Raw genomic sequence first — 9518 nt, forward strand, 5'->3', positions numbered from 1 at the left:
AACCTCAATCAAAAAGTAATGACAATGAATAGCCAACTAGAATCCGGCGGTTAACAAAGCGATCGTCTCACCTTGAGGCTTAAGATCACTCTTCTATGTCTAGGGTTGTCGGAGGAAGAAGAACCACACAAGGAACGAGATCACTCCGAGGTAGACGGTGCCGGCGATTCGTAGTGATGGAGAGGGAGGCGTTGGATGTGGAAGTGGCGAGGAATGTTGACCGTCGATGATCCACTCGTAGTCGGCAAATTGTCGGTCGACGACTTGCACAAGAATGGGGAGGATTCGATCCAAGTAACCTCCAACTGTGTCGTCTTCGTGATCAAATCCCGCGTCGAAGAATGGGGATCGTAGGATGTTGATATTACCGTAGGCGTTGAACATGAGTCCCCATTCAAATTCGGGATCCGCCATACATGGTGGGATTGAGTTGCGAAGACAAAGTGGGAGGGCTAGCCGTGAGCTAGGGAGAGAGGGGAGGGTTCACGGGTTTGAGAGGAGCAGTGGCAGGTGAGGCTATGGGGAAGAAGCACAAAATCTGGTGTTTATTTCATATTTCGAAATTGGAGAGATCTTAATTTCAATTTCAGAAATTTGAATTTGAAATTAAGCTTAGGAGGGAAGGAATTAAAGGTGCATTAAAGAAAAATTAATAGGGGAGAAAGAGGGAGAGAGGGGCCGGCCATGTAAGGGGTGATGTGGCTTGAGGATTTGAATAGGTGGGGACCACATAGAATTAAATTAATATAACCAAAATTCTGATTTTAATTTCAGAATTAATTATATTAAGTAACTCCCAAACTCATATGAAAAGAGGAGGGATTTGAAATTTGAATTTCAAATCAAGTGTAACTCCCATTAATCAACTTTCCAAATTTGCTAGGGCTTGATTAGGAAAGCAATTAAGTGGAGGGGAAAATTCAAAATTCACAAGGGGGGACTAGGGAGGGGGGGGGAGCCGGCGGGCTAGTGGGCTGGCCGTGCCTGCTGGCCGGCGGGTTGGAGGCTGCAGGCCGACGGCCTGGGCAATCCATGAGGGCCCGCGGCAGTGAGCAAGGGAGGGGGAGGTTGTAGGGAAAATTCAAGGGTTCCAAAGGATGAAATTCCAATTTTCCACAAATAACTTCAATCCAGATCTCCGCAACGACGACTTGATCAAGAAAGATAAAAGAAAAGAGAAGGACAAGAAAACCTAGAACTCACAAAGAGATCTAGCTTCTCCTACGAACACACTAAGAGATCGAAGAGGTTTGCTCTCACAAAGAGAACATTAAATATAACTTTTCATTCATCAAAAACTAAAGAGCAAATACAATGATAAAGCCTATATATAGGCTATCCGAAAATAAATGACAAAAGACAACATCGCCCTTGGGCTACAATAAACACTAACTCCCTCATAAGGGTACAAATGGAAAAACGCGAAATAAAATTACATGAATAAAATAAACATCAGAAATAAAGACTCTGAATCATGGTCGTTGCTCGACAACCCCTCCGATGGTACGTGTGCCGGAATCTTCTATGGATGTCCTCATCAATATGTGAGTCAGATGCACATGGATGTCAATGTCGGGCTATGATGATTCCACGTTACGCGTGGGATTTTCAAGGTTACGTTTGAGATGTGAACTTAAGCTAATTATGTATCACTTTGGAGTTAACTAGTAATCAATTGGCATTTAAATTGAATAATTATGATCATTTTTACTTTAGTTAGGAATAATTAATTATCCTTGAGTAATCAATTAGATGATTACGGTTTGAATTAATCTAATTAGTAAGCTATTTCTCTCTAACACATCTTCTGTTTCCTCAATCTTTCTGTAACCTATAACATCTTATTCTTCCAACATCAATGACAACAACAATATCATCAAGCCTTTATCCCACTACGTGAGGTCGGCTACATGAATCCTTTTTTGCCATTGAGTCCTATTAATTCCTTCCCTATGATTAAAAAATTAAATTAAATGATATCAGTTCCTTTCCATATGATAAAAATTTTACTTAATCCAAAGCACTCTATCAATTTGTTTGGCAAGTTTAAAGGATTGAGTATTTTAATCCCATAACCCTTCAATCCTATTTGCATCCAAATATGATAAAACTCTGAAGGGTAGGAAACCACCTTTTAGATTAAGTTCAATTAATTAAGTTGGCCTACCACACCTAGTGAACAACAAGTGACTCAAAGGTCTCCCGCATGATCCCAACATTGTGTAAGGTGTTGACCATTTGTTTACTATGAGCCTTAGAGAAGTTTGAGATGCATGTGTTTGCATTATAATCTACGAGTTCACACTTGAGTTCTTTTTTTGCATTAATTTTAAAGTTGCTTGCAATAGATATTGAAATTTGGGTACTTTGGAGTGAAATTGCAATTGCCACTCCCAAGCCTATAAGAGTTTGATATTAGGACAACAGTCACAAAAACCTTATGCCAAAACTAGTTAAATTATTCTAAATTTGAATTGTGCTAGTGCAATAATGTCTCATAAAAAACATGTACAACAACCTAGCTTGATTGTAAAGAGAAATAAGAAGGGTTTGTCAAGACAATACTATAAGTGATGTGCAGAGTTGAACCTAATTGCGGTGAAAAGTAGAAAAAGACTGGCTAGCATACCACATGCAAATCACATACATCTTAACTTGATAATGATGAAAATAGGCAATGGCTAATTGGGCTGCCACCCACATGTGCATCATAATTGAAAATTATTAAGGTAGAACATAAGTAAGATCAACTACGTTCAAAACTAAAATTAGATTAACTAATCTTTGTTTGAATGGGCAGACTAGAAAATTAATGGACAAAATAATTAGAAGAAGATTAAATATTTATTGTTTACAAAATAATAAAAAGAAAAAAGGAAAAATTAAAATGCATGGGGGAAGGGTCTAAGTTATTTCATGTTAGAAAGGTTTACAATAGATATAGAGATGGGATAATAGTGAAAAATAAATTGAAAGATAAATTTGTTGAAATAAAGAGGGTTAATGATAATGTGATTGCTATTAACATTATTATTAATAAAGACATTATAAATATAGCTAGTACTTATACTCTTCAAGTTGGATTAAAAGATATTTTAAAATATCAATTATGAGAAAGATGGATGAATTAGTACAGCATATGCCTAAGAAAAAAAAGGATATATATTAAAGATGACTTAAATTGAAAAAGATTATAACAGGACAAGCTATGAGAAGATTTCTGATGCGTATGGAATAAAAGAATAAAATAAAATAGGTGAAACCACACTTGATTTCTTAATAATCTGTAATTTTGTGATAAAAAATACATATTTTAGGAACAATAATAAACCTAATTACTTCCAAAAATGGAGCCAATTAGTTACAGAAAGACTTCTTCCTACTTGAAAGGAAATAAAAATTATATTGCAAACATTTTAAAGTAATTTCAATAGAAAATTTGGCCACACAAAGTAGTGTAGTGCTTATAAATATGTATCTTCGAAGTGCCAAAAAATAGACCAAAAGAAAAAGTGAGAAATTGTCACTATTTGAAAATTGAGAATTTGTTAATTTAAAAAAAAATTGTTAAAAGAGGCAAACTGGAATTAAGATTAAGGAATCATAAAGCCAACACCAAATAGGTGGGATAATCCTAATGATTATGATGATGAATCACAAAAAGGAAAAGCAACACACTAGCATCAATGCAATCGAAAGACATAGCCAGATCAATTTAAAACACCAAGCAACTTTAATGCTAAGTTGCGTTCCATAAAGCATGTTAACTATGTCGTTTTTACAGGTTTTTCATTAGCTTTCGTTTCATGGAATTGGCACAGATCTTGCAATGAGTGTAAACCTAAAATAAATGCTCGGCCTTGCTCATCCGGGCAGAGACAAAACAATTGGTATAGAAATTCAGAACAGGTAAGGGTTTTCTCTATCTAATCACATTTGTTGAAACATCTTTACATAGCTTTATCTATATCAATATAACAGAAAGGCCAAGATATATCTATGCTTAGATATTCACAAATCAACAATAAACTGCAGCAACCATTAACTTTCACTGACAAGATTGCCTCAGAGAGTGTGAGGGTTTAGCTCAGCTATGTGTGTAACCTAGCCGCCTTGCTGTCTTGGCCTTCCTCCCTGCCGGGGGCTTCTCCCCTCCGCTTTTTCCTTCTCCTCCTTCCCCCTTTTCACCCTATGCCTTCAATGTCTGCTGCTAACCTTGTCGATTCCCCTTTGCTTCCCGCGCCTCCTCTATTCCTGACGGCAACCCCTTCTCTTCAAATGCATTGGGGCTCCTTTCGCTCAACTGGAAAGGCCTCCTTACAGCCTACAATTGATGAGGACATCGACAGACGCTACCGACATGTTTATCGCCGGCGAAACCGCAGATCGACGGCCACGATTCAGCGCCTCTACTTTTGATTTAGATGTCATGATGTATTTTATTATTGTTTTATTTACTGTCCTTCCATTTTTACCCCTGTGGGAAGTTATGTTATCATTGTAGCCCAGAGAGCAATTTAGTATTTTCACTTTGTATGAGTTGAGACCTATATATAGTGGTCTCTTGTATCATTTTGAGTTTAATGAATATTTGAATGAATTTTTATGTTATCTTCTTCTTCTTGCATGAGAGCTAGAGAAGGGTGATCAAGCTCAAGGTGAGCATTTGCAATACCCACCAGTCGTTGGAAGCGTCCTCGACTCGTGGTCTACGTTATCTCTTCGCTTTCGTTTCTAAATTTTGGATCTTCTTGTCTCCACACCGATCTCCACCCGAGATCCTTCCTCCTACTCGTTATTCGCTTAGTACCATCACTAAAATTCCAATCTCAGTTAAATTCCCTCACCCAACCCGTCAGCCTTTCCCCTCCTCCTCCACTAACCGCCGGCCATCCATTGCTCCAACCATGGTGACGCCATCAATCCTCCTAGTGGCTCCTTGATTGTTGCCTAGCAATAAATAAGGGAGTTACTACTTTTTGAATTTCAAAATTTGAAATTCAAAACTTTCCTTATTTGAAATTTTCCAAAAAAGGAAGGTTTTGAGTGATCCACTCCAAATCTCATGACATGTGGATTTGATAACTTTCATCCTAGTGGCATCGATCAAATTGGAAAGTGCATACTCTCTCCCTAAATTCCCTCTCCTCCTCCTCACCATGCCGCCGGCCCTATAATGGGTTTCCCCTTTTGGTTACCACTTTAATGCCACATCATATTTGAAATTGAAATTGATTTCAAATAAAAATTTCCCTCCCATTTACTTAATCCTGAAATTAATTTCAGGATTTGGAATTAATCCCTCCCTCTCCCCTCTAGCAACCGCTGGCCATGCTTGGGATCAATTCCCATTAAATGCCACTTCATGGCATTGATCACAAGAGGCTTGGAATTCAAATTTTAAATCAAATTCCCTCCAAATTTACTTAAATCTGAATCTAATTTCAGAATTGAGTAAATCCCTTCTCCCTCTCATCTAACCTAGACTTGCTCTCCCAATCCACCCGCCCTCTCTCTCCCAACCTTGGCCGACCCCGTCCCTTTCCCTCTCGGGTGAAGTTGGATGCTCATAACAATTGGAGTCAAGAGAATACGACGACACTCTTCAACATCCACTTCAATGTTGAATAGCGGATCCGGAGCTTGAGTGGGGTCTTGTGTTCAACGCCGACGGAAGCATCAACATCCTACGATCTCCGTGCTTCGACGTAGGATTTGAAGACGAGACCACCGTGGAAGAATATTTGGAGAGAGTTGTCCCGATCCTTGCAAGCATCTACGACCGACAATTTTCCAAGTACAATTGGAGCCTCGACGGCCACTTACGACATCCCTCCCCACCGGCTTCCTTTCCTCCGACGAAGTTCTTCGGCGCCCTCTCTCTAGTGGTAACATCCTTCATCGCTTGGATCTTCTATCTCCGCTAAAAGCCTACCAATCTTTGAGTGAGACGGCCACGAGGTGAAATTCTCGTTGTTAAACATTGGATTTTTGTTAATTGTACTTTGCATTTAAATTCTCCTTGAACTTTGAATGAATTGATTTGGTTAATCTCTATTGCAAATCTTTGGCCTAAGCAAGTTAACGTTTCTAATTCTTAACCCTATCTTGCATGATCAAAATAAACTTATAATAGCAAACTTAAACAATTCTCTTTTTAATTTTAATCGTAACTCCTAGTAGTTTCACATCATCAATCCTACCACCAAAGAGTTTCCTTTAACCTCTGTTCCTCCCCAAGACAAGTTTATACTTTTTCTAATGATGAGATTTCTAAAAGCTCCACAGAGTGGGGGTAGGAAACCTTACTATGAGGCCCTTCTCCCCACCATCCATAAAGCTCGGACGTTCAAAGGTTCACTCAGTTTCTCTCCTTAAGTGAGGGTTTCTTCCTTCTTAAGTTATAGACCCTAGAGGATTTTGACATGGTGTGGACAACTGGTTCTTGATTTTTAGTGGGTAAGCATTTTATTTTCCAGAAAGGGTCCAATTTGTTTATACTGAAATGTGATGAGTTCTCATCCATATCCCTTTTCATCAAAATCCATGACCTCCCTCTTTCATGCTGGAATTCTAATGGATTATAAAAATTGTCAGTTTTGTTGGTTGACCTCTCGTCATCAACTCTCTAAAGGTAAAAAAAACTTGACTAACTTTTGTGAGAGTTTGTGTCTTGGTCCAAAATACATCTTCCCTCCCATATGAAATTTATGTTTCAGTTGCTGGAAAAAAAATTATATATCACAGGGTTCAATATAATGGAAAACCGCCTTATGTGTCAGTTGTGTCTCTTTGGTGCATCCCTCAAACTTTTGCCACATCAAACCACCCACATAATTAAAAGTCACAACTGAACCTACGGGGTAGAAGAATAAGTCGAAAGGCCAGGAGACCCCCACCCCGCCTCTCTGTTCCTAAGCCCTCTCACGCTCTCACGGCTCAACTAGCAACCTCTTACCCAACCATGCCTATAATATCCAATGCCTCCACCAACTTCGAAAAGCCCCCACATGCGTCTATTTCAATGCCAGAAATGTGCACCTCTACTACACAGACAAAGAGCCCCTACCGAACTTTAAGACCACATTTGAAAAACATCACCCTCCACCAAATCCCTCTATGATTTTTCTTTCAGAAAACCTTGCCCTCTTGCCTACAAAAAATAAGTTATTTGTCATTCAGTCTGAAGAGCTCCATCCAAACCATCTCACAGATGAATCAATGCCAAAAAATAATATGCCGTAAAACTAGCATCAACCCAATCAACCTCCCAAGCCCACCAGATCAAAGAGTGTCATGAAGGCAGCCACCACCAACACAAAATCCTAATGAACCTCCCTAACATTGCAACTTGGAATGTTAGAGGTTTCAATAGCCTTGAAAAAATCCTTAATTGTAAATAGCTTGTCCGTTCTTGCTGCTTAGATATGTTGTGTATTCTGGAACTGGAAGCAAAGATTCGTAAATATGTGGCAAGTGTTCTCATCTTCGTTGCCTCTCATAAAATTTTGAAAATGAAGCCTGATTTTATAATTTTGATTTCTCAGAACCCGGAATAATCATGATTAAATAGAAAGACTTTAGTGTTACATTCCAACCTATTTTTTCTTCAAATCAACTGATACATGGAACTCTTTATTTTGGTTCTAGCCCCTCCTATCAAATTTTGGCGGTCTATACTTCTAATTCTCAAGTGGAACGACAACTACTTTGACAAAATACTTTATCAATTGTCGGTAATATTACCTTACCTTGGGCTATTATTGGAGATGTTAATGGTTGCAGATTTAGCCATGAAAAGTTTGGAAGTGCCTTCATACACAATAGTAAACTAAGGGACTTTAATAATCTCATTTTTAATTCTAGAGTTCATAATCTTGTGTCTGTTGGCCTTTTTTTTTACATGGTTTAATCAAAGAAGTGTCAATCCTATTCATATAAAGTCGGATAGGGTTCTAGTTAATGATTGGAGCTTTTCCCTTCTTCTTTTTACAAAGTTGATGACCCAAGATGCTTTGACCATAGCCCTCTTGTGCTGCTCTGCAACTCCCTTGATAGTAAAAAGCATAAATTCTTATACAAAAACTATTGGTCTAAACAAACCAATTTATGAGATGCTCTTATTTCAATCTAGCCCAAAATTATGGTGGTAGTTCAAATGCTTCTTTCTATTGCAAGTTGCAAAAGCTAAAAGGTCTTATCAAATCCAAAACTTGGGGGGGCATCCTCCAACTATCTTTATAAAGCTATTCTTGATCTTCAAAACACTCAAAACCTGTACTTAAAGCAAATCCAAAACAACCTGCTCAATCTATGATGCACCAACACACATTCTTATGAAGGTATGCAGTGTCAAACATGTGTCAGACACGTCCAAAGCTGTGTCCAATTAACATAATAATTAATTTGAAATGGACAAGCGTCTCGGACATGTATGTCCTAATATTTAATTATAAAAAATCCTAATTAATAAAATGAGCCCCATTCTAAGTAGTTGTGTATGTCGTATCCCTTCGTATTCCTCATTTCTATGAGCGAGCAAGCCAAGATTTACACAAGTGTCATTTTTTTCATTTACATGAGCAGGTGAGGCCGAAGGAGGCTGATAAGCGAGCAAGCGAGGCTGAAGGAGGCTAATACACGAGCAGACGAGACTAGAGGCTAATGTACTGAAGCAGGCTAAAACATTTATTTCATGATATCTTGCCGCTCCTTATATTATATATGGAGTGAGAAGAATGAAGGAGATTTGGTGAAAAAATGAATAGCATTTCGACAGTCAGCTACAATATTAAGAAAGCAATTCTTCTAAAAATTTCTAGGTGAAGTTTGATAATATTAAACATATTTTATCTCAATGCCATTGATGCCACAGGTTTTACTTCTGGCTATTCTTTGGGAGTTTTTGGTATGTGCTTATGGTTTTGGTTTAATTGTGCTAGAAGTGGCCTGGTTTGGCTTGTTGTTGTTGGATGAGGAATTATGTGACTCGAAAATGCTGTTTCACCTGCAATTTCGTTTTTGGTATGGCTTATGTTGCCTTCTTCCTAAGCAGCCTATTTTGAACTCATGGTGGGTTTCTTGGTGCTTTGCATTGGGGACAGTGATGAATGTTGGTTGACAACCAAGCTGGTCCCCCTTAGATGGTCCATGTAGCAGCTAGGGGAACCTTTTTTCCCCTCATGACTCTATAAAAGTCCACTTATTTATTGCATCCTTTTTTATCTCACAGGTTTGTTGTATTCATTTTTTGGAGCTCTGTTTGTGAGGTTGGCTACATTTTGGCAGCTCTAACCATTTCATTTTTTTTCTATACTTCATGAGTTGTAAATTTTGTTTTTTGGCTTTTGGGATTTAATTTTATAACCAACCCCCCAAGTGTATTCATTTTTTGGGAGCTCTGTTTGTGAGGTTGACTCTATTTTGGCAGCTCTAACCATTTCATTTTTTTTTTCTATACTTCATGAGTTGTAAATTTTGTTTTTTGGTTTTTGGGATTTAATTTTGACATATAGGTA

The 9518-nt window shown here is 38.2% G+C and overlaps 1 protein-coding gene across 1 annotated transcript in view; it reads right to left on the reverse strand.

The window, feature by feature from the left end:
* Positions 1-9518, reverse strand: part of LOC110095416 (E3 SUMO-protein ligase MMS21) — a 21013-nt gene that overhangs the window by 10544 nt on the left and 951 nt on the right. The gene's annotated exons all lie outside the window — the stretch shown is intronic.

The sequence above is a fragment of the Dendrobium catenatum genome, unplaced genomic scaffold (assembly GCF_001605985.2).
Source record: "Dendrobium catenatum unplaced genomic scaffold, ASM160598v2 fragScaff_scaffold_1202, whole genome shotgun sequence".
NCBI lineage: Eukaryota > Viridiplantae > Streptophyta > Magnoliopsida > Asparagales > Orchidaceae > Dendrobium > Dendrobium catenatum.